The 25,963-nt window shown below is 39.9% G+C and overlaps 1 protein-coding gene across 4 annotated transcripts in view; it reads right to left on the bottom strand.

The window, feature by feature from the left end:
• Positions 1–25,963, bottom strand: part of LOC132959725 (beta-1,3-galactosyltransferase 1-like) — a 93,735-nt gene that overhangs the window by 25,733 nt on the left and 42,039 nt on the right. For all 4 annotated transcript variants that reach the window (XM_061032910.1, XM_061032914.1, XM_061032911.1 and 1 more), the window contains one exon: positions 24,987–25,042. The gene's annotated coding sequence lies outside the window, so the exon portion shown is untranslated. The remainder of the gene's footprint in view (positions 1–24,986; positions 25,043–25,963) is intronic.

The following is a 25,963-nucleotide window of genomic DNA, read 5'->3' as shown; positions in this document are numbered from 1 at the left end:
GATATCCAAAGAAAGAGGATATCAGTGCAGTGTGGACAGCATGGAGCATGGATGAAACTTTGATTTTATCACAGTGTATTGTTTACATAATGCATAAGGAACATGCTTGGTCATATCTTTACATATATGATTTACAATAATGTAAGCTAATGGAGTGCAGGGTCCTTAAATATGCAGGAGGCAGCAGTTTGAATGAATGATAAATGTATGGCAGCAAGTGTCAGGCCCCAACAGAGCTACTCCCTCTCGAGTCAGCCTGCGTACTCCCCTCAGCATCAGCTGCACACTGCACCATAGCGGTTATGTGGGAATGAATTGGACTATAATTTAAATGACTTTAAAAGGTAGATGGGGAAATTAATTTTAAAAATTAGCATTTTGAATATGCTACCATTCAGGATCAAGCTGATTGTTGCACTGCAGGCAGTTATATGGACCGGCATTGCTGCGAGGAGTAGATGTAGCTTTTCATTTCAAGTAGCCTTGACCTCTGTTCAAACTTGTTGACAAGATTCTGCCAACAAAGCTTGGTTTAAAAACACTCAAGACGACACTGTATTTCAACTCTGAATCTAATCATCAATAATTATGTTTTGAATTTGAAATCGAGCGAGCATTTGCATAGATTACGCACTAGGAGAAGCATTTTAAACGGAGGGCATGAAATAAACAGCAACAAAGGGCATCTTTCAGTGTCATGTTCGGAAGGAAAAATAATCGACAGATGTGAAGCTTTGATTACCGTTAACAATCTTGAGTCGTTTAATTTGAATGTATGAGTGCTTTGGGGTCAGTTTTGTTGTTTTTCACTGAAGGATGGGCAATGATGAATAAAAGGAAAAAGATATACCTCTTGAAAAGATAGCTGTTTTGAGATTTATTCCTGCCAGCACGTAGAGGTCAAAACAAGCGTTCACAGGTCTGTAATTCTTTCTTTTGAAGTTTCACTTTAAATGAAGAGCGGCCTAAGCTCGCCTGCCATGTCAGATGGTGCAGGGACAAGAGGAGGAGCTGTAGGGTGTGATTAACACTTCTGATATCCACCACCGGTTCTCAGCTCTTGTTGTCTTGCTTGTTCTCCTTCTTGGCTTTCAGATCGGAGATAAGATGAAACTTTAATGATCCCCATGTGGAAAATCAGGTCGATGGAGCCGCAAAACAGGAAAAAGACACAGCGAAGAAGTCGAGAACACACAAGCAAAAGCAGGTCTTATAAACATGTGCCAACAATATGTTCAATATTGGTACACGTTGGTGCAGTCGTGGGTGATGTGTGGAAGGAAGTGAGAAAAGGCAATAATATGAAGGAATAAATGGTGACTAACAAAACTGACCTGGATTTAAAGGCTGAATTACAATAGACTATTTGTGTATTGGTCTTTATACAGCATCATTAACCACTGGCCAAAAATGCCCCAGCGCCGCTATGAACCTGCTCTTCCTGTAAGTCGTTCGCTTTGGGCAAGTAGGCAAGCTTATTTTCTATCCCGGTCATCACACACTCTATAATAACTGAAATAAATCAGGAAAAAATAAAAATTGGATGCCTTTTTTCAAAAGCAGCGTTCAGCAAAAGCCAGATTCAGGTCAAATAGAGGTGTATGAGTAAAGGCAGCGGCTAATCAATGTGTCAAAACCAAGGATTTAACCCGAGTGGAGCTGAATGAACTTCAGAGTTACCAATGTGGAGTTTTAAATGTTTAGCCCTCAGTGTTTGACACTGTAGAAACCCTACATGAAGCTTAAGAATGTGTTTGACATTTGAACTAAACTTTTATTGATTGCAAGATTGAACTTTACTTCAAGCTAGTGCAAAGAGAAAGGAAGCAAATGAGATATTGTTTCAAAGATTTTTGAGGGGTTGTTAATATAGTAGATTGAGACATTAGTCCAAACTGGATAAGACAATTTTTTTGATCTTTTAGTTGGTTAATTCTGCCTTAAATTGATATATGTGGCACACATTCTATGCATATGTGTGCTTGTTAACACTTTAGCCGATGAGGAGAAAACTACAAAACGTCTCTCAATGTTTTAAATTGTCAGAAACATGATTAGTAACATATGGAATTAATAACTTGAAACATCCTAAGAAGAGCCAAGAAGAACCCCTTCAACACAGTTATAAACACGGGTAACAGACCCAGGTTTAGTTTTTCAAAGCGATACAAAGTACTTTTCATGAGACTTAAAAGGCCTACATGGAAGAAGTGTAAGAGAAAAAGCCTTTCATACGATCTATTATGCTTTAGGGTTGTTTGGAAGCCAGGGGCACAGAAATACTAGTGTATAATAATAGTGAAAGGAAGAATGAACTTCACTAAATATCAAGACATTTTAGAAGCCGGGTTAGGTTGAGAGAAGAAAGAATCCAAATCATACCTCAAAATCAAGCAGAAAAAGGACTTTCAGTAAAGATGGATGAAGGTTCTGGCTAGGCCTCAACAGACCTTTGAATTGACTTTGACATTTTTGACCAAAATTTCAACATGTTATGTATTCAAAGAGGTAGAATAATATGTCTGAGCTCAAGGTGTTCTGCCAGTAAGAATTGGGAAATATTCCAAAAGCAAGAATTGACAGACTCTTAGCTGGCTATAGAAATGTGTGATGTTTTTGTACCATTCAGAAATCAGGTCCCATTCATACATTTATTCTTTTTGAAAGGCAATATGTTTCAGGGAGTTCACATTTGTATGTCCCAGTCCTTCTTTGAGCTGTTTTTAGTCCTAGTTTGACTTTCAGTGCCTTTCCTGGGGGATTCCGAGATTGCCTGATAAACACAGGCCCTGTGGTTCTGTTTATTTTCAGGCCTCCCTATACAGTTCATTTAAACTCTAACAAATTGAAGCAGCTGTACAGTCCACACTAGTTCATTTACTCTTTAAGAGCGACGGAAACTATCAGTGAGAAAACGGCAAGCAATTCAGTCCCTCTGTAACTCTTTCCCCCTCTTCGCAGTTTGGTTAAGGAAAGCTACATTCAAAGTATTATGGTTTTTGTACGAATGGTTTGTGTTTCTTTATCGCCTTCCTACTAATATTAAAAGTCCAGTCTGTGCAGACGCTTATCACAGACTCCAGGCGTTGGATTCTCAACACAATGAAAAGAGCAAGGTACCTTAGCATGATCTAAATGCCATTTATGGATGGACGCTGTGCACATTGAAGATTGTAAGTGCAGAGAGGTAGCTATCCCAATGGAAGTAATACTATTTTTCTTCCATACTGTTGGAACTTATGTGATACATTTTTCAAGCACTTTACATTATGTAAACAAATGCTAAAACCACTCATTCCAATTTCAAAGTTGCATGTACTGTGTTGGTTTGATTTACAATAACATTTTTGGAAAGAGTGTCTCCACACTTCCACACATCTACAACCACACAATAAATCCAAGCATGACTGCACAGCGATATGGAAAGACACACCAGTAGGCGTTGGTGTTGAACGTTTTCAGTCAAAAATGAGTGACAATGATGTTGCGAAACATATCATCATGCAGCCACAGTGGCAATTATGGTTTCTAATGTGGGACAAATTACTGAGGACCATCAAGCTCGGCTCTTCCCAATGTGAAATTAGATTTAATTATATGATAGAAGCATGACCGCTAACAAGACAGGATGAGATAAAAGATGTCCTGTCTTTAAATGGTCCATATTCAGATTGAGTAATGCACATGAGAGCCATGGATAGAGAGGCCAACATCAAAACATTTGGAATAATTGGATGCTTTTTCAGATGCAAATGCATGGGGGAAATTGAGACCAAAATGGCAAGTGTCATTTGGCTTTGAGTGCAGCAGTGTGTGAAAGCTGGCCAGACAGAATAGTTGACATTTTCGGCCAACTGTTCCTTCCTCTATCCGGTGCATCTTCCAAATATGAAAGCTGATATGGAAGAGATTGAATGAAAAGATGAAAAAAAGAGAACTAACTTCTGAGAAAAAGCCAATGTATTTTTCGTAGGAGATTATTGTCAAAATACAACCCAACATTTTTTTTAACTAAAGCAGCAGCATTTATAGGATCTATTGAAGTTTTTTCTCTGCTGATAATATTTGGAAAATACAGCCCAAAACCATAGCACAGTATATTTTCACAAGTCAGATAGTCTGCTGGAAATTGCAGCCGATCCACGTGAGACAGAGCCTGAGGTCACGGCTCTCTTTTGGTTTGACTGCCCAGTTAGTGAGGGCTGTCAGCTCTGCTTTATTGTTGCTACAGCAAGAGTGATGTAGTGGGAGGTAAAAAAGGTGAAATACCTCCACTCAGTCAATATCAGTCTCACTTTTATCCAATAAAGTGCAGTAGTCCAACAGTCTTTAGCTTGTTATTTTATCCACCAGATTGACACCACATCACTGCTATGTGTAAAGAATGAATTCACTGCTACCTTCCTCTATACTTAACTCAAACCAAGGCTGGGCAAACGTGTCATGTTTTGGTTTCTCTACATGATCAAGCGGTTTCATGCGACTTATGTTTGAAGAATAAATTTGGCATCTTAAGATTCTTGAAGGTGCTGCGATTCTTCTCTAAAAGCAAACAGACGAGAAAAAAAATTTCAGAAATTGTTTGTTTGGTATAACTTTGCGGCAAACATTAGCATTGCCAGCTAACTGGCTAATGACCTTATTGACTACAAATACAAAGTGTTACTTAAGGGTCAAGGAACACATTATGAGCTAATCATATGACAGGAAGCTTTGTTTTTAAATGCTTTGTTCAGGGTAGGAACATAAACTGCATGGGAACCAGGATGCTACTTTGGTAGTTCAGAGTTTAGGCTAACTTCAGTAGCCAATGTTAAAATCTTGCTACCAAAAATGCAATTTAATTTTGTTCTTACATTTAAAGGCTTTATATGTGATTTTTTGATCCAGCAGATGTCGCCCTTGAGCACCAGCATGAAACCAAAACAACTCGTGGTGCATTGTTGTGTTAGCATGCTAATGCTAGTGATCTATATTATGCTCGTATCTTCACACTGCATGTAAATTTACCTGAAATGAGCGTGATCTAGAAACACAGTTAAGCAGTGAGTACAGTATGTTATTCTTCTTTTCTCTAGTCCCTCAATTAAACAACTTTTATACACGAGGGGAGGAGTCAGCCGGCCGTCCGGGCGATGTAAACAAAGTGAAGATAGGACTCTGAAAACTCTGAAAACATCACAGACAGTGGGACTCGGGTGTTACACCCATTGTAGACAGTCATGACTCACAGAGTTATTTTCAGAGGATAAACTTGATTTATATTATATTTAAGAGTGGAAAATCGCTTATAAAGACTTTAAATCATTTTTTCTAGTTAGACTAAAACATAATTTTTGAAAATATGTAGAAAAAAAATATTACACTGATGTTTCTTGTTCAAGTTTGATTTTTAATAGCTAGCATCTAACAAGACGCATGTTTGAACAGAATAACATTTCAAGTACATTTTCCTACAATGCTCGATTTTATTAAATGGACTAATATCATGTAATACAAGCAGATTGCCGCTTGCTCCTGTTGCTACATTCTTCATCAACTTGTTAATAATGCCGACTTAAACAGAGTATCTTTAGCCTCATTTTGTTTGCATGTAGCTGCTATTAAATGTACCTTCGGGACCATTATCATGGTTTAGAATAGTAGCTGAAAACATTTTCTTTTAATCATCGGGATTGTTTTGAACCAGCTTTGGCTTTAATAAGCTTGTAGCTACAGCTGTTTGAAACTGCTAGCTGGTGTTGTCATTGCAGCAGACAAAGTTGATGATAGAAAACATTGAGACATAGTTTTTGTCAGAGTGAAATCAAAGACGAGCTGTTTCAAAACTTACCAGAACTTTGTGGTAAATTTGCCTTGTTGTAATCTACGTGTGATGTCCTTTAACAAACAGCTTAACAAGCATAGTAACAGTAGTGAAGAATGGTAGGGATTAGTGAAGGTTCAATTTGTTCCTAGAAGGCTTTGGGAATTAAATATACAGCATGCATGATCATGGCTCAGACAAACACACAAAGTCTAATTAAGGAAAATAAACCCTTTATCCGTTTCCCTTTCAACATCATGACTGGTTTTAACTAGCCTCCAAATAAAAGGTTGAACATATAATTGGGAAAACTGCAAACAACATTCAAACTACACAGAAGAGTGTGGGCTGACTGTGCAGTGTTCAGCGATGCTGCAGTGAGTCAAATTTGAATGTAAGAGAACAAAGAAAAACTGCTGGTCAAAAACTAAAGTATCAGCAGTACTGCTGAGTTCAGCTTCACCGCCTTGCTTTGTCAATATTTACCTCTTTGAGTTTGATCTCGGCTGCTATGGTAAGTTTGTCTTTTCCCTTAATGAGATTTGTTCTGCTGATTCTTCGTCTGTCACACTCGATGATAACCAAAAGCCATGCAAAGGGGAACACATCAGGCCTGGAACTGAGCTGAGACGCCATAATGAGTGCTGTTTTGCAGGCCCCGCTGCAGGAGAGCCAAATGCCCTGACAGTAACCTGCTGTGTAGTAATGACTTTGCATGTCACTCTCTAATGCTACTTCTCAAACATACACACAAACAAAGACATAGAGAGCTGCACACCCATGTGCAGACAAACAACGAAGAGTTTCATTATTTTTCTTTTACCCCTAGATACACTAATGGCCAATTATTTCTGCTATTTCTCCAAGCTGTAAAGCTAGCAAGTATCTTAGCAGCCAATACCCAGCAGACTCTGTCCTGTGAACTCTGTTGCTTCGTGAAGACTGTGTGTGGAAGTAAGAATCCTCGCGTGGCCAGAGGGAGTTGGGGTTCAACTGCATCAGGCCAGGCTTCTCTGCAGCACTGATATTTGCAGGGCCAAATAAAGTATAAATATGTATTTCTTTTTCCCTTTTAATAAAAGTTGGCTTTCTCTCTGATTCTTAGCTAATCGGGTTTGTTTGGTGTTCACTGTGCACTTTTTTCCTATATAAATACATAATGGCAATAAAAAAAGAAAAGAGAAATTATACTTAGAACCCATTGGATTGAAACTCTCCACTAAATCCAACGTAAAGGACCACTTTGACTATTCAGGCAAACCAAGCTTGGGGTTTCCTGATGCTGTAAATGTTGCATAATCAACATTTTCACTTGTAATCCAAACTTAGTCAAATATATGTGACTACTGAACCAAAAGTCAATCACTGGGCCTTAATGATTTTGAAATAAATTTGTACTAAATACAATGTGACTGAGTTCCATCAAAATAATACAATTTTGCCAATAAAAACACAGAGTTGAAGCAAAGTTAGTTTACATTTTGCAATATAGTGGAGTGATGTTTGGAATGTTTGGCTCATTAGCTTGTGAGGTGTTGCACAGGATGCTCTTTGAACATGTGGCTGAGTCGGAGATTGGACCATCGTCGACATATTGGTGACATCAAAGGGAATGTGTGAGTGGCTCGGAGGTGCTGTGTGCCATATTTGGGGTGACAGAACCTGGAACACTCACACTGCCTTCAAAGTGTAAGTGTGTGTGTGTGTGTGTGTGTGTGTGTGTGTGTGTGTGTGTCAAAAAGGATTTGTGACATTTTGCATATGTTGAATAAATGTTATTGCAATATCCTGCGAGTGTACAGCCCTCTGTGTTTGCATTCTTTTCATTTAAAGCACTTTTGGCCTAGAAATGTTTGACTTTCATGGCTTGAAATAAGAAACGTCTACTGACGAGGTTTAAAGAAAAAAACATGAACTGCTAGTTTAAGGAATTGGAAAAGGAATTGAAGGACTACGTGAATAAAGAGACAATGTTGTAGACAGAAATATCACACTGGTGGATCAAGAGAAAACGAAAAAGAAAGAACAGAATTTATTTCTGCTGTATCACATGGGATTGTGAGCTTAGGGAACCAGAAATGCAGGAGTCTGCGACCTCAGCCAATAAATATTTCTTTAGTAAACCTAAAAGTCCCCTGTGACGCCTGTTGTGCAGTTTTATGATCTCGTGCTGCAGCGCGGCAGCCTCCTTATTCCCCGTGTGGATGTCACCACTGTCTGTTTACCCACACGTACGGAAGGAAAACAAAATCCTGCAGAAGACGGAGCGTTCCCCCTGGAGATGTTGAGCGAGGTTGGAGTGACGGCTGCACTCTTGAACTCGTCTTCTGATTCACTGTTTCTCTCCGACAGAAAAGGCGTTATCACACACTTGCTCTCTGTCTTGTATCTGAGCTTTCATCACATTTGCAGAGTCGCTTTTTTGGGTGTAATTTTTATGTTTTTGCAGACTTGTAAATAACTAGTCTTGTTGCTACAGAGCGAGGTATATTTCTGCAGCTGACTTGCCTCAGAGTGCAAAAAGCAAAGCTGAGAGATAGTGTGTAGGTGTGTGTGTAGGCGTACTTGCACTTCTCCAACTGTTCCCAACAATGCATCAGTGTATGTGACAAATTAGAGGGCCACTGCTGAACTCTCTCTTCTGTTCGGTCTCAGCTCTGTAAAATGTGAACCACTGATGGATTTAACATTGTTCCTACAAACTTATAAATTAGGTGAAAAGCCACAGTGCATGATCCTCAGCGTCTCGTTACAGCACTTGAATGACAAAGACGACCCGCCGATTTGGGTGAAATGAAACGGAAAATGAACAAAGCTCTTGCAGAAAAACGTCTTAATGACTCTTAATTATCTTTGGTGCAAAGTGATACACTAGTCATGTTGGACGTGCTAATCCCTCTCGCTCTAACAACAATTACTGAGCTATTGTCTTAATCCACGAGTGAGAGATGAACTTCTTCTGGAGGTGGAAAGAAATGTGGAATATAGTAACTTAACTCCCACACTCTGATCTTCTTGTTTGAAAGGTCCCGTGAAGAGAAGAAAGCTTTTCCTCCATTTTTTCCACTCTGAGTTGTTTTGTTTGCCAAGAGTAAGACAGTGTTTTGGCACATAGATTTTTTGTATCAAAATCTGACCTTTACGCCTTTCCTTCAGTGCTTTACCCACAATTCTTCACTGTTCTTTGCTGCTTAAAGCAAGAAATACTGTACATCAGTACATGTGCTTTTTCTTCTTCCATATCAACCTTCAGTGTCCATTTCCCATCCCAACTGTAGTTTCTCACTCTTGGATTGTTCACAAATGTTTTGCCAAAGTGAGACCAGTTCTTCAGACTCGTATTGAGTGAGGGCCTGCTCACGGCATAGGATATTGGCAGTCACCTAAGGCACAAATTTAAGGCGAGCTCCAGGTCAAGCCTCAGGCGTTTTGAATGTAGTCCGAATATGACATGAAATGTAAACCTTTCCCTGTAAATAATTCTCTCTGCTCAGCTATTCACCCCTCTCTCTCTCTCTCTCTTTCGCACTTGGCCAACCACACACAATTTATGCTTTGCTCTAAAAAGGTTACAGTGTGGAGAGAGAGCAGAGGTGTCTGTGCTCTCAGGCTCGTTTTATTCTAAATGAAGAAGAAAGGAACAAGAAGTTAGCATCTGATGTAAGGTTATCTGCTTCTTTTGAGGTACATATTTCAGCGATTCAGACATGTACTCTGTGTGGAATGAATGTGTCTAGAGTCCAAGTATGGCATCAAAATATTAAAAGTTTGGGGATACGCTACTCAAAATGCCCTACCCGCCCATGTCCTAAGATGTTTGTCACAAAACTGAATGCCTCTTGTGTTTATTTTAAAAATGAACACATTCTATCATTGCACCATCTGTTTTCACATTTACCATAAGATGTGAAATCGTTACCATAAGACGATCTGGGAACCCTTCAACAATCATCGTCTATCATTGACTAATAGATAACATGTGACAAGTGAATTTCTCCATAACTGCGGTGAAGCCAGAGGTTACCATTAAACATCTTCCAGTGTGACGTTCACTTCTTCTTCAATTTATTTTATTGATATTATTTGAAAAATAATTGTTTGGATACCTTCATCGCTCTCATTTGAGTCTTTTATAACTCATAACTTACTCTTATGTCTTGTATGTTTGGGAAGCACTTCTGTCTGCATGCTTGTATTTATTAAAAATGCTTTTTATAAAGTTGAGTCTGATAAAATAAACTGAATTGTAGTGCCAGCATTAAACAGGTTCCTCAGGTGATAAAGATGTCCAACAATAATGCTTCTTTACTAAAAGGACATAGATGTTTTTTGACACGTCACAGCAAGAGCGATTGTTAATATTAGTAGTTTGATGTGTTTTTACAACTATGACATCAAAATGTCTGCTACCTGGTTGTTCAGAAATGAGTAGACAAAATGGAATAAAACAAGTAAAACAGCAATGTGGGTGCACTTTATAAACTCATCTGCATGTGGGAGTTAATTATCAAACACTCGGAGGTGAAGAAAAGCCAATCATGCACACACATCACCATCAAAACTGACGTTGGTTTTCTCACATAGCAGGGGAAAAATTAATTACTTTTCAAATCCTCATTAGCCACTCTCTCCTGACCCTGTGTGTAAAGCATTATACATTACAGTGTGTCCTGCAGAGGCAGCGTTAAATTACACAGGCGTAGGAGGGCAGGTCTTCACACTGTATGGCAGATAATTTTCCCTTCTATTCAGCCCGGCTTGTTTTACTCCCTCCTCTCATTTCATGCACAATAACCTTCTCAGATGAAGGGCTTCTAGTCGCAGCGATACAACGCCTCAACTATTTCTGAATATCTTACAGCCTTTACATATTACATTTTTAATTACATTTTAAATAGGCTGCTATTTAGAGATTCCTTTTAAACATCACAAGATTCTAATGCCATCACAAGGTTTGGTTTAGTCGAGTTTATTTCTGTGCAAATATCTGTACCAGGAGCCTCACGGCGGGATTTGCTCACGACACAGATTTAAACACATGTTTGCACTGCTGTAGCTGCTGTTTGACTTCTAAGTTGTCTTACAAGATTTTTTGTGTTCCTTTAGAGAGAGGGTATGATTTAGAACTTTTTGTTAAGTATGTGTGAGTATATGGCTTTTTAGCGTTAATATACACATTTTCATGTCATCATGCCTCCAAAAAACCCCAGAATTAAACACTTACAGCATCAATTAGACGAAAGGTTAACATTTTTCATTATCAGCCAACCTCCCAGACTAGTCTTGCTCTGATTGCTTTCACGCCCCCACACAGCTCGTGCCTTTCTCAAACCAGTGCCTCCACATTTACACTCCAGCACGGCTTGAACTCCCCTTCATGTCTAAATAGCTGAATGAAGTACCTTTTTGTTAAGGTGGAGGGGATAAACACAGCAGCAGGCTTTGTGACAAACCCCCTTAGTTCTACATAAACAGTCACCATTGTGTCATGTCACTAAAATGATAAGTTGGCTACATAAATGACGTTTGGCAACTCATTAAAACTATTCTACAATACTAATAAATCTCTCTGTATCTTTGTTGGAACTTTATAAAATTGATCATTTTCAATCTGATGTCTATAAGATGCTAAGTTTTCATTCCTGTAAACAATCAAATACACAAGCATGCTGTTACCAAGTCTACCTGTGTGATACTATTTAATCTTTTTTAAGGGTGTTCAACTTTGTGCGGATGACAACACAGATCTCTCCTGTTTTGGAGGGTCTCCAGTGACAAACAATAAACAGCCTAACACCTGTTCAGGAAGTCGGCATCAGTGCACACTCGCTGTTGGAGGGTTTTATTACCCACTCCCACCTCACACTTAGAGCTTTTGGACAGCATTCAACATGGCGGCCCCTCCATGTGAACGTGCAAACAGAGTAGGAGTGCTTAGAGACAGGGTGCACAGAGTGGTTTGAGAAAGGCCCCTCCTCTGCATACACTTCATCTCTACACCAATGCAGGCAGTATCAATCCAGTCCAGATAAACATCAGCGATGCAGAGCAATTTACCAAGAAATCTACTCATCTTCCTCGTCTGCTGTGTATATTTCATAAGTGTAATCAGGTTCAGCATCTGCATTAATTCTCCCCTGGAACGACGCAGCCTCTTGTTTGGATCTCATTTATTTTCCTGTGAAATAGTGTGTCATTACTTTCGCTTCATCCAATTAAAGAGAGGATGGGGGAGAGTGAGGGTGTAAATATAAACAGAGGGAGAATGTATCTGGAGTTCATATTTATGTGTCTGATCAAGCCATGATAAACAACAAACCAATCATTCCATTACAGCACTATATGCTGACCTCCTGTGAATACTAACAGCCCACATGTCCCAGGAGATGTCCAATAAGAGAGATGAATACATGCATGTACACAGCCTTACAAGTACACACATGTATTTATGCATCAGTGCAAGTCAGTTAAAACAATGTTATCTGATTCTCTTCAACCCTGAAGAACTCTCACATAGAGATGGTGGTCATACTTTGGTGTTTTCTGCTTGTTGTAATGTTATTACTGAGAGCATTTGCAACAACATGCAGGTATTCCTTCAAATCTGTACTACGAAAAGATCCCCTACTTTAAGCTATTTGACCTGGAATTCCACTCAACATTCATCTAGAAATATCCAACACACAGACGCAATATAACAAAGTTGTACAAAGTGTAAATCAATCGATTTTTTTTGCTTCATTCTTTTACCTCTGCCAACAAAATTAGTTCAATGCGTAGACATAGACCCTGTGCTGTATTTCGATCCAGTGTATTGAGATCACCTGGCTGAGGCGGAGTGATACACAGAGTTATAAATCAAGGTGATTTTATCTCTGTATCTTCAGTAATTAAATGTCAAAGATCTAATCAGATTATTTGGCTGTTACTTTCTGTTTTATCACAATTTGTTCCTTTAAGATAACTACTGTTTCCATTTTTAAGCAGAACACTAAACCTGCTTGTGTTTTTGGTTAAGTCATACATAAACATTTTTAATCGTATCTTTTGGATGGTAAAATGATATAAGGGAAGACATTTAAACAGTAGAACAAATAGTCCCATGTTGTACTTGTGAGACGTGGGTAATGTAGGTGAGGTGGAGGTAGAGTAGAGGTAGAGAAACTCACACATTGTGGCTGAAGGTCACACGCGTGAACGCATCGATCACATCCAGGGAAAAGTGAGCGACAGAGACTTGTCTTGATTTTCTGTCGATGTCGGCTTGTCTGTGTATCGAGCCCTGGGTGAAGCAGAGGGATATGTAACACGACTGTTTGAGTCAGAACTAAAAAATCAAGACGAGAACAGAAAACGGAGGGAGGTAGGGGATCCCGCACACGGCTCCTGTACGCTTTGACGTCGAGATCTGTCCTTGAGCTTGCCGCCAGCCGAGGGTCCCATGGCAACCGACCACGGCAAACAAGGATGTAAAATATCTGAATCACCCGCTAGCTACAGCAAGCAGCTTTATAACAGGTGAAAAGTAGTGTTGGCTACTTTCTTAAATTGACTGAGTACTGTTACTGTACTTCACATACAGTACCCACCTGCTGCAAGTCACACTGCCAGCACACATCCCCCCAACACACCCACACACAGAAACACACTACCTTTAACAATCCAGTCCCTGTGATGTCTCTATTCTCCTGGTGTACAACATCACTCTTCCTCCTGGTGGATTAATATCAAAGCCGAACACCAGAATAGTGAAAATAATATAAAGGATAAAGTTTGTCAAGTAACTCTGCATTAACAAATCTTCTTTAGAAAGACTTTCACAACACTACAGCAGCAACAATCCGTCCACCTGTCCATTAAAAAGGTTGCACATTTACAGGTAAGCTGTTTCAAACCTTGTTTTGGAATTGTTGTCTACAAGGAAGAAAATGTCAGTTGTACAAACATTATAAACTAACAGTGATTGTTCAACGCCACGCTGATGATGCTGTGTTGTATTTGGACAATATGCATGTGTGTGAACAAAGCAGAACAAAAGTCTCCGAAAAGAAACATCTGCCAACATGTACAAGGCCTTTCTCTTTCGTGCCCTGTCAGGTGGAAACCTTGAATTTCTAAAATGTCAACCGAGGCAGTCCTGTTTTTAGCCTTGAGCGCCGTGTACTTTACACTCAGCCCGAGGGGTTTTGAAAAACAGATTTCAAAAGACCAAAGGTGCATAAGTTTTTTTTAAAAATGCATGTAGTCATTACATTAAGGTTACAGCTTTAATCAGCACCTTTTCATCCCTCCTTGACATATACATATATTTTCTTTTCCTGTTATCATTAGAACTTTTTTCTTTTCATGGCTATCGTTTTGTTAATCATTTAAATAGAGCTGTCAAAGTAAAGATGTAGTTTCCTTTTATTGTTTACAAAATAATGTGGAAAAAATCCATCTCCAGGATTTAGACATATGATTAAAGAATGGCTGTTTGAAACTTATCGCTCTCTGTTTATCCTCCATGAGCAAGTACATGGCAACAGTGGAGAAAAAATCAGAAACCTTGAGCAGAACAAGAACCAATGGTGGCATTAGGATCTTCCTATATTTGTTGTACTATGCTAAGGTGAGAAAACTCTTGCTGCCTCACCGTCCTTCCTCCTCCTCTAATTTCTCTCCAGGCTCTGAGTCCTTCCTGGCAGCTGGGGCTCCAGAGTCCTTTTTGTTATTTCCACTTCAATTACATCCCACAGCCCGGCGCCTTTTCAGGTGTCCCTTCAAAGACGAACCCTTTTCGCCCGTCAAGAGCGCGTACATTCAGTTTACAGAGTGATCAAATAGTCTGAGACCCCTCTCTATCTTTCAGGACAACCTGTGAGTAATGAGAGCGGGTTCCGAGCCAAGGCGCTTGGCGGTGTAATTCCTTTCATAACGCCCTTCATCGGAGGGCTGAGGGTGATAAATAAACAACAGAGCGGAGGGCGTCACAGCGGCACAGACGGCAGCATGGAAGGCGGGCAGATTGTAAATTGGTACTGGCCTGGGTGCAGGGGTGGGGGTCACAGGGTGTCATGGTGCGACCGTGCAAACACTTATTATACTGAAGGTGTGATGGGTGGCGAGGGAGAGGAAGAGAGGAGGAGGAGGAGGAGCTGAATGGCAGAGCTGTCTGGGGGTTATGTTGACTGCTGGACCTTGTGATGATAGCAAGGATCCCGTGGGAAGAGGGGACCTAGAAACAGAGTCCCTCCGCAGATGTACTTTTTTTCTCTGTATGTGTGCGTTAGCGCATGACTGAAGGCATTTTTTTTTGCCTCCTGTAGCTTGGAGAGGAGCAGCTAGGTGCACATTAGCGAGTTGCTGCAAGGTCAAACCCCGGCCTCGTTGCTCAGTGTCAAAATGGAGGATGGTGAGAAGGAGGTAGATAGGTGGATGGGTGGATATGTGAGGGTGGGAGGGGTGTCATCATTGTCTCTGCGGGGAGGTGGGGGCCCCCCTAGGGAGCGGAGACCTTGTTGAGTCCTTGAACTCTTCTCTTTCTGCCTGCTCAAAAACATCAAATAAATGGCTGCCTTTCTGAAACACAGGGAAGTGCAGAGGAGGAGGTGCAGTGTTTCTATGACTGATACGTTCTCTGCTCTTATTGCTATAAAAGGTTGAGCTATTGTGCAGGGGGTAACTATAACTGTGACAAGTGAATTTCATTCTTGGCTGAATTAGGCATCCATCAAGTGCTAGTCAGACTATCCCAGGCACTTCAGCCCAGCTTGTCTCAGTCTTATTCTTTAAATTCAAGGTTGTGCGATAAAAATGTACAAATTGAGATGGATTTAAATCGAAGCAGGCTGTTCATACTGGAGAAAGAACTGTATAGAATGTGCACAATCTACTGTTATGCACATAACTCATTACAGATTCATGTGCATGGCTGCACACCTGTAACCTTGTTTTTCTCATTATACTCTGATTGCTTACCTTGTTTATAAATGCTGCCTGTTAAACTGTGACTTGCGTGTCAAAGCACACAGCCTTTCCAGTCGCATGAGTTCATATTCACTGATTCAATTCCAATGCCACTGCTCAGCGTGCAGCAGAAGTCACATTTAGTTTGTGTTACATCGCTGACTGTGCCCCACTAACCTTGACCCACTAACCTTGACCTAGTGTATAAAAGCGGCCAATATTGCTTGATCAATCAATAAGTAGATTAACAGAAAACGAATCAGCAACAGTCTTGATTATGGCTTCATTGTTTGGTTCACTGTTTGAGAATAAACGTCAGCCCTCCTGGCTTTTGGTTGCTTTAGATGTGAGTATTTTCAGACTTTTAAAAAACGTACCTAGTCCTGCCAAAAGACATAAATCAGTTGATGGTGAAACAAACTGCACAAAGAAGTCGACTTGGGCTCTGGGAAACTGTGGTAGCCATTTGTTTGGATGTTGTTGTTTTTTACCTTTATACATATTAAGTCAATAAAATAATCTGCAAACGAATGGAACGTGAAAAGAAACATTCATTTAAACCTTCAAGTTTGTTGGTTGCCAAACCTTGACCACATCTGAGCCAGATTATCTCCCAGGTACAAAAAGACAAAACCTAGCCATGTTTGTCAGTAATTAAGCAGCCAAATCAACAAAGAGTGCTGATAATTGTATGTGCTCAGCTTAGTAGCTTTACTTGTTTGTTTTTCTTCCCTTTAGAGGTAAAAGAAGTGATTGCTTATCTTTTGTCCTGATATCAGTAATTTTTTTACTTTTATTTTTAAACCACTCTATTTTTGAGCTCCTCAAATGTAAGGTTTTCTCTTTTTCTCTTTTTGAATTTAATATAAATTATGACGATTCATCAGACTAGCCAGTGATTGAAAAATGAATCTTTTTCAGTGTTCTCTGACATTTTATGACAAAAAGGAAAGACAAAATGAGAAATCATAACGTACTTTACCCAATATTTGCAAACACTTCAAAATCCATGACTTGCTTCTTCCTTCAGGGTAAGCTTAGTATTCTCTGCTGCATTTTCCTTTGCATTATAATCACTCCAAGCCAAGGTGTCTTTTCAACTACAAGCATGCCAGCACATGCCCACCGCAGCCCACATCTGTGCCACAGCTTTGCCCCTTTTAACTGAAATTAGCCCTAGAATCACTTTTACATAACATACCACCGACACAAAGTACTTAGTATGCCATGCAGCCCACTTGGAGCCACCAGAGACAGCTACAAAGCCTGCACTCCCACGGATAGGAGTGGAGAGGAAGCGTGTGTGTGTGTGTGTGTGTGTGTGTGTGTGTGTGTGTGTGTGTGTGTGTGTGTGTGTGTGTGTGTGTGTGTGAGTGAGAGAGTGCTTACGTCCGGAGAAATTGTTTTGGGCAGAAGTTTGAAAGTTGTGGCTGTCTTTTCCAGTTCAGTTGAAGCGGCAGAAAAGGAAATGTTCCTAAATGTAAAAGGGAATGTCAACATGTTTACCGAGACGGAGCGGTGAAAGTGAAACTCGCAGATGAACACGGAGGAAAAGAGTGGATGAGGAGGAGACGAACGCACACTCAATCAACTTTATATCCTGCGCTTTGCCTTCCTTTGTCTTTCTTTCATCTTGCACCTCATTTTCAGAGCGCTCCCTTTCTCACTTTGCTCTATTGTCTTGCTTGCTTTCTTTCTGTCTCTGCAAAAACAGCAAGAACAATGAAAAATGACCCAGTTAATGAAGGTGGATGTGATAAATGGCCAAAGAAGACGCCGCCTTTTGATCCCTGTTCTAATTTTATGCCGCATCAAAACACTTGTGTGCCAAAGCTCGAGCCCCCACATTGAAGTGAATGCAATGCAGTGCACAAAAGCCCCCCTTATGAAGTGTGCTGTCAGTATGAAGAGGGAGGGCCTATTCATCTACACAGAGTTTAGCTTTATCAAAGTCATGCATGGTTAAGAGTATGCAATCATTCACTGAATATACAAAAGACTAAAGGATTTGAGGATGGAGAACGCTTCAGAGTCCACACACTCTGGCTCATTTCTTACATCAAACACTGCTGTTCAAAGAGATACGGTGCTTTGTGTGTGTGTGCAAAATCACCTCCAGGAAATGGAAAAAGAAGGGAGTGTAAGATAGAAGCAGGGGGTAAATGGCAAAGTGGGCAAAGGAGACTCGACATGCAAGAGGAACAGAGAATAAAAAATGCATCACTGAAGGTAGTCTCTCTGCTGAACAACATTTTCAAGCACTTTCACCTTGATAACTTGTCACCAGTGGTCAACCTCAAACATCATCCTTCGGTGTGCATGCAGCACTGGCAGGCTTTCTCATGTTCTACAAGAGTCGAAGTTGAAAGCCAAGTGAATGGCTTTTCAAGGCTGCAGGGTTCATTTAAAGGGCCCGTCAATAAGATTTAGGGGAATCTATTGGCAAAAAACTTGAATTCAATCCAAATACATTTGATTTTATTGGTATATAATTACCAGAAAATGTGTGTTTTTGCACTTTTGAGCTCTTTCTCAGCATCTTTTATTAACACCTGCCCCTGTCTAGGAAACATCATGTGATTGATTGAAACCAAACATGTGTAGGAGACAGTAAGTGCTGAGCGTTTCTTATCACTGGCTAAGCCATCATTGCATTAAATGAGTCTGGTTCCACTGATCATTTCAATAGTGATTAACATTACATTATGCTACATAGAAAAAATATGTTTTGGATTGATTGGGTAAAGCATCATTCTGGTAAAGAAAATGTTTGTATCAATCATATAATTATCCTCAATGATATTTAATACAATCCTTGTAGGATTGTTGGCTTTGGATTTTCAAATCTGTGGGAGAGGTGTGGGAAGGGAGTTTCTGTTCAACTTTTTAAAAAGCACTTGATTTGAAGCACACTGATGCATTTTGGCCCGGCCATTGCGGGGGGAAAAACACACTGACAAACCCTCAACTCCATTCTATTCTTTTGCTTGGTGTCTGTTAAACTGTGCTCGAGTGAGAGCAAAGCTGTGATGTTCGAACAAAAGAAGGAGTAGTTCAAACTGCAGACAGCTCATGCTGGTGAGTGAATGCTTATGGACTCCTCACAAGAATGTGTCAGCTGAAAAGTTTAAATTAGTGGGAAAGTGAAATACAACTCAGAGAAGGGGGGAATCACTCCAGTGATTTCAAAACAGAAGCTGCCCACAACCTTCACTTTAACTGTAACATTTATTTGTCAAGAGATGCTCTGACTGGTGAGGACTGATGGAGCTCTTTTCTCAAGTGTATATACGTTACCACTTGACAAAGACCAAAACAGAGCTCCAACACTGCACTTGTCTGGACAATGCTGCATTTAGCCAGGTTCAAAGGCTTCTGTAAACACTATTTGCTCCTTCCCAAAAAGATTTAACCTCTCAGAGAGGAAGTGGCCTTTGTGATACGCAGCTGTACGACCTTTGAGTTTAGGCTAATACCTCCTCCAATCAGCTCAGTTAAATGTGGACTCATTGATTGATCTCATTGACATTTAAAGAAACTGCTTTAATTTGTTCAACCAGCAAAGAGTGAGAGGAGTGTAATTTAACACAGAGGGAAAAGTAATTTAGTACAACTATTATAAAACTTGAATTATTATTCCGTCATAGCACTGTGATCAAAGGCTTGAAAAGCTATTATTATAACTTGATGAAAGAAACCTTATCCAATAGAACTAATGGAAGAAAAACAGTCTACTTTCATTATGACCAGATTGGTCCTAAGCCGATACTCAAGATTAGGTATGGGAATCAGGTATGCAATTAAGGTATCACAAAACGTCCAGAATTCATGTGTTCATGTGTTTTATATACAACTAAATAATTCCATAAGTTACAGTTTCCTGTTTTAATTCAGGACTTTACTTTCTGCCTTTCTTTTTCCCGAGCCTGTTATTATCTGTACGGCCGTGATTGTCCAGTTTGTCTTCCATATTTCACTTTCTCTTTGCTCCCTTGATATAACTTATACATTGGACTCTTATTCTGGCTTCACCCCGTACCTGCTTCCCAGTTGCGTAAGCCTCTGTGACTTGGCCTTTTCACATTACATTTATCTGAATCATGCTGGCTAAATGGACACAGTCTGCCTTTGGGTCCTTCCCACTGTGTTCCTGTGTCCATGTTTGGACCATATGTGACACTGCTGCCAGGGAAATTATAAACCATGGACTCAATTAGACTTGACAATAGAAGCTGTTCCTTAAATGAACAGTTTTTTTCTCCTACGAGCTATGCAGCTGAATTAGGGCATTCATTGCAATTTCATAGTTCTGGAACTATAGGCATTAGCACCAAACGTGTTGTAAAAGTCTGAATTAATTGCAAAGCCTATGTCTCACTTATGCTTTCACATTAGGAGAACATTTTTGTCAACAGGTATTGTTTAGAGGGGCAGCAGAGTTATAGCTAATATACAATCTTTCATTTCTGTCTAGTTGTTGCACTTCATATCTTTATTTCAATATTTAACACTGACAGCACATATTTCTCTCTCTTTTCTCTTTTTGTGCATGATTAGCCTGAATTCAGTATGTTTATATTTCATTTCCTGACACAAAGAGTAAAGATAATTTACATTTCTGACCAACCTTAAAATGCATACTCCAACTAAGGTTATAACTGTATATATCAGACTATAAGATTTACATGGGTCCTGACCTGTTAGCCCTATTTCCGTAATGACATTGCAGTATTGATGGCTCTGTATTAATGCAGTGAGCGTACACTGAGGTCTGGGTCACTCACAGTTTAGCTGACGCTAACAGAACTGTCGTGATGCTGCAGCCTCCAACTATCAACAGGTTTAATAAAACTCTTATTTGCATTTAGCACTTGACACTGGTGTGCCCTTTAGTCCAGTTGATCCTGGATTTGATCTAAAATCTTGTAGCAGAGAAGGAGCGTTGCAGCATAAACAGATAACCTGAGCTTGGATGTATTACCCTATCATCCCACGGAGCACTTATTTGAGCCCAGACACACATTATAAATCAACCCAAAGAAAAACCTGCAGCGCAGCCTCACCGCTCCAGCCTCTGTTTTCAAAGCCGCAAGATGTTTTTTTTTTTTTTCCAGATCCGAGGACCTCTTTTCAGCTCGCCAATTGAATGCCCACCACAGTTTTCATTTAATCTGACAGTATAATCTTCCGAGATTGCCCTTTCCCGCTGTGATGTTTGGAAAGCTTTTAAAGGACTCACTTCATTGATCTGAAGACACTATAAGAGGCTTTATTGTTGTTCCCATGCCATAATCACAAATAGAGCCTTTGAGATGGAATAATGCCAAACAATGCCGGTCAGTGAGTGAGTCAACCACGCAATAAAGGCTTAATGGTTTTATCATGCTTCCAAATTGTGCCGTCCATCTGTGACTGTGTGTGTTTGCATGTATGTAAATCTGCTAGCCATTCAAGTGCAGCGTTTTTGATGTAACTACAAAAGCGCAGATTGGTGAGGTCATATAAATTGAACTAAGGGATTTATTTAGCAAAAGTACAATACGATAAACTCCCTATCTTCGGGGATAAATTACTGCTTTCATCGACTATAAAGTCATTCAATAGAGTTTGCAGAGTCAATGGAAACTAAACACATTATTCTCCACTCATCAAGCCCTTCACCTCCCACTGCGCCAAAATGGATTCCCCCTGAGGCCAGTATTCAAGGTTTATGTTCCTAATGACCCTCAATAATTCACCCTTGATTGATCAGCGCAATCGACTAATGACTTACAACCCCAAGACCAAGACTGAGACGTTAATCTCTGAGGCTTCCTCACGACTGTATAAAGCATTGTGTGCTCCCTGATATCTAAATAACTCACTGTCATTGGTGGAACCAGGGTGGATCGCTCAAAGTGTTTGGCTGCAGTTTACGCTTATCATAGAGAATGGGTAGGGAACCATGCGTGACAAACTGTGCATACTTCATTCAAAGGTTACTGCCAGGTGCAAGGACAGCCACAGAAGATGTATGATCCATTGGAATAATGTATGGAGTAAAGGATGGAGAAATTGGTCTTGAGATATGGTGAAGAGCCTGCTGAGGTGTTCAATTAGCCCGCCACTGTGAAGGTAGACTCATACTTGGATGAGCGTTTATCACAGAAATTCATAATAATAGTTTGATACATAGAATTATGGCTTTATCAAAGGCAAACTTCTGAGCTGCTAGAGAATTAAACGACAACAAGTTGAAATGCTAAGGAAAGTAAATGAACACAAATGAACAAGTCTAGCAGCAAGACAGACACTCACCCAGTGAGAAGAAGCCTTATAACGTTACTGTAGGCTAATCATGCTATGTTTCAGGGTTTGAAATCTCTGTGTACATCAAGATACGATACAATACGATACCTGACAAGCAGTTACAAAGCATATAGCATGTGATAGGATAAGAAAAATGATATAAACTGCAAGACAATCACATAATGGTATATCACCATATATGGGATTAGGGTAAGAACATAAAATATCCTTAAAAGGTAAAGTGCAGGATTAATGTTTTAATTCACTGTGATTTGGTGACAGACTCACATTTATAATGCTTCATCTTTTAACTTCTTTTCAACGCTGTCTGACATTTTTCTGCTGTCTTCTTCATTTATCTTGACATCAACTTCCTCTTTGGCCAGTTAACTTCCATTCATGTTCCTCTCATGCATGTCATAAGGAGCACTGTGAGGAGTCATGAGGTGGAGAGTCACATTGTCAGGGAAATCTGTATAGAGCGTGTCGTGTTTTATTCAATTAAATTATTAATATTTGGCACCAGTGGTTTGATAACTGTACCACATAAGTCAAGAAAACGATATTTGCCTCATTGATATCTTACCCCACTCCTCCTCAACATGTAACACTTCTACAGATGTAGATGTGTGTTTTGAAAGCTGTTTTTAAATGTACTACAGTGTCTCTTTATTTCACAAACCAGATAAAATAAGAAACATCTAAATCCACTGCCTCAAGAAAAAATAACCCCAAGGGTTGATTGCATATTTAAAGAAATGCCTTTTATAAATAAATAGGCTTGATAAAATGCTACATCATGGAACTGTTCGTACTGATTCATACAGAATTTACTGCACACTCCCACAGTCCTGATCTGGAAAGTTGGGGAATTGGTTAAAAAAAGACTGAACTGCCTCACAGATACTGACTGTTCCTCCCTAAGGCCCATCAACACATCCAGTCCCTTTCTCTAAATATTTCACAACGAGGTTACGCATGAATCACCCAAACATTCAGGGTCCACATTCATGGTACGTAGGGCAACTTTAGGAGAAGAAGAGATCACAGCCACCCTTTGAGTCCGCGATAAGACGCCACTTTGAAGATCGCTTTCTGGTTCTTGTAGCGGCTGCAACAAGATTACCATCAGCCACTAAACCAGACGGGTTTCCATCCTCATAGAAAATCTATTTCAATTAGCTGCTGAATATAATTTATTCTTGAAGCTCGGCTCATTGATGAGCAAAGAAAGACGGAATTTCAGCGTGATTAGTGCTTTGAATAAAATAATACAGCTGGAAAAACAATGCCTCTGCCTGTCTTGAATACTTGTCAAGGCTATAAAAAGCAAATTATATGCAGATTAGTAATATGATTTATGTATTAATTTGCCAAGCATAGTGGTGATTAGGTAAGTGGGAGTCAGCAGCAGTAGCTAATGCTCAGAAAGGGCTTAAAACCCCGACAATTTCCTCCATTTACTTAGTGACAAAGATGACCTTTTCCCAGAGTCCCTGCCCGGGGTGCTAAGGACCGAGCATGTGAAGGGGATTTGAACTTTACCTCGCATGGAGCAGCTGACATATGTATGCTAACTGTTAGTATCTCTGTGGGCTCTCTGCACGCTGGCAGGGAACTGAGGAGGAAAGACACAGACAGGAGAGGGAACAAACGGAGGAACGACTCTTCTTAATGCTTCATTTAAAAAAAGCACCATCCAGGCTTTGTTTAAATGCACCAGAAAAACTACAAACTGGAGAATAAAATCCCATGTTTAAAAGACGACAATGTGGAAATTGTAGTCTTTAGCTTGAAACTATCCAATTTTTAACTGAAAGTTTGCAAAATCATAGTGATATTAACTTGGCATCAAATTAAAGATGCATTTTAGTAGTACTGTGGGAAATGTAGTCTCATCCATACTTGTAAGCATCTTGTATTATTTACAAATAAATCTCTAAATTCAGACAGTTAACGATACAACAAAGTATTAAGAAACAAAGCAATGTAAAAAAAGAGACATTTGTGAGGCTGCTTCAGTCACAACCAGACAATCAATTTGATCTGTTTCCTTTAATCTACAATTTAGGATCAATCTACATTTGTCCTAATTAGCATAAATATGGCTCACAGCGGTTCCTGCTTCCTGAAATACACAGTAACTCAAGGGTTTTCCTTAAATACAAGGACAACGTCAGCCTGGCTGCATGCTCTTGTGCTTCAGAAAGAGAGGAGTTCCTTTTCCTCCGGTCTCGGGTGGATCAGAGTTGCAGTTACTATTATCCGACTAAAGTCAAAGGCAACTTAAAGCAGTATCACAGCAGTTTCCTTTCAGCATCTCGTATAGAGGCACACAGCTGAGGTTACACAACAGAGCGTGAACGTCACAATACCTGCTAGAAAGCCCGTAACACCTGCAGCACAAACTGTATTTAAATAGTTGATCAGCTGCGGTATGAAACATTGGATAGAAAATGTTATTGGATGGCCTTAATACAGCGGAAAAAAAACTCCCTGGGTTTTAATGCAGACGTACCACAAGACAAAGACTGGAAAATACTTTAACATCCTGCATCATATCTAGTCTAGAGCACAACTGACGCGAACAACTAGAATGCACCATGCTCCATATTTTCTCTTCAATAATTCATTTCTTATTCCCTTTGATGACAAAGGGAACCCAGAAGACTCAAACACATGCAAGGGCGATTAAACCTCTGTTTCATTAAACAGCCAGATTGAAGCAGCGAACCTCAGAGGCAACAATAACTTTTATTCTAAGCTTCTTTTCCAGGTTTCAATCTCCTCCCCTGGCAAGAGGCAGCTGTGTGAAATACAGGACCCACTGTGTCTACCTATTATGAAAGGCCCCCTTTAAAACCAGAAATAGGCTACATCCCTGAGTGAGCAGCTATTTGACAAACGGACAGGGAGCTGAGGTCAGTGTAGCATGGCGTAGTACCTGACACAGCTGGCGCTCGTCCAAGGCAATATGGGCTCCTTCTCCTCATACCATCTCTGAAAGGAGAGAAGAAAAGACAGAGCCGGGTCAGGAAAGATAATATGAGACTTTAAGAGAAAAAGGATATTGGAAAAAAAGAAAGGAGGAGATCTGTGAAGATGCTTTAGAAAGAGTGATAACAGATGATAAGTCACCCCAACTTCCCACTGAAAAACATTTCAAGTAAAGAAAGTTCATATCCTTTGTTAATGAAAGTAAACCCCAGTTATTCTCCACGAATAAGGAAATCATTGACAATGAAAAGTGGTTACATGATGTCAATAGCAGCTCGACAAGCAGCCCCCTCTCCACAAAGAAAAACACTGAAGACACACATATTTTAAACATGAAATTGGTTTATTTTACCGGTTTTATTTTCTGGTTTTGTTTGTTCTAAAGATGAAACACCTCTGCCTATATGTATGTGCAATCATCCACTAAGACGTCTGGTCTCATCGGGCTTATATCCTCAAATGTATAAAGTTATACATCTTGAAAAAATTAGAATTTAATGAAAATGGAAAAAAATATCTTCATGCTGTATTTTTATTTTTTAAACAACAAGAATCTATGAAATCCAATCCACAAATCAGCGAGGTGCATTTGAAAGCAACAGACACACACATGCTCTTTCTGATTAAAAGTGCATGAAGAATCGCCTCGCCTCAAATTGATCTTGACGCAGACCATGAGGGAAGTTTTAAGTGTAATCAGCAGGAGGCTCATCTGTATTCTGCAGCCAACGCCGCTATCTCTTAACTATGGCAACAAACAGACGAAGAAGGTGCAGGGATCTATTGATGTATGCTCTTTCATGAGAACTTATCATTCAAAACCCACTTACGCCCAGAAAAGGTCAAATGAAATTCTCTCGTATCAAATTGAGTTTCTCACTTGATTAATAAGCTTCCGAGGCAGACGCCTTCGCCGACACACGG

Source organism: Labrus mixtus, chromosome 24 (genome assembly GCF_963584025.1).
Source record: "Labrus mixtus chromosome 24, fLabMix1.1, whole genome shotgun sequence".
Classification (NCBI taxonomy): Eukaryota; Metazoa; Chordata; class Actinopteri; order Labriformes; family Labridae; genus Labrus; species Labrus mixtus.
The sequence above is the reverse complement of the archived record's forward strand: the minus strand, read 5'-3'. Positions and strand labels throughout refer to the sequence as shown.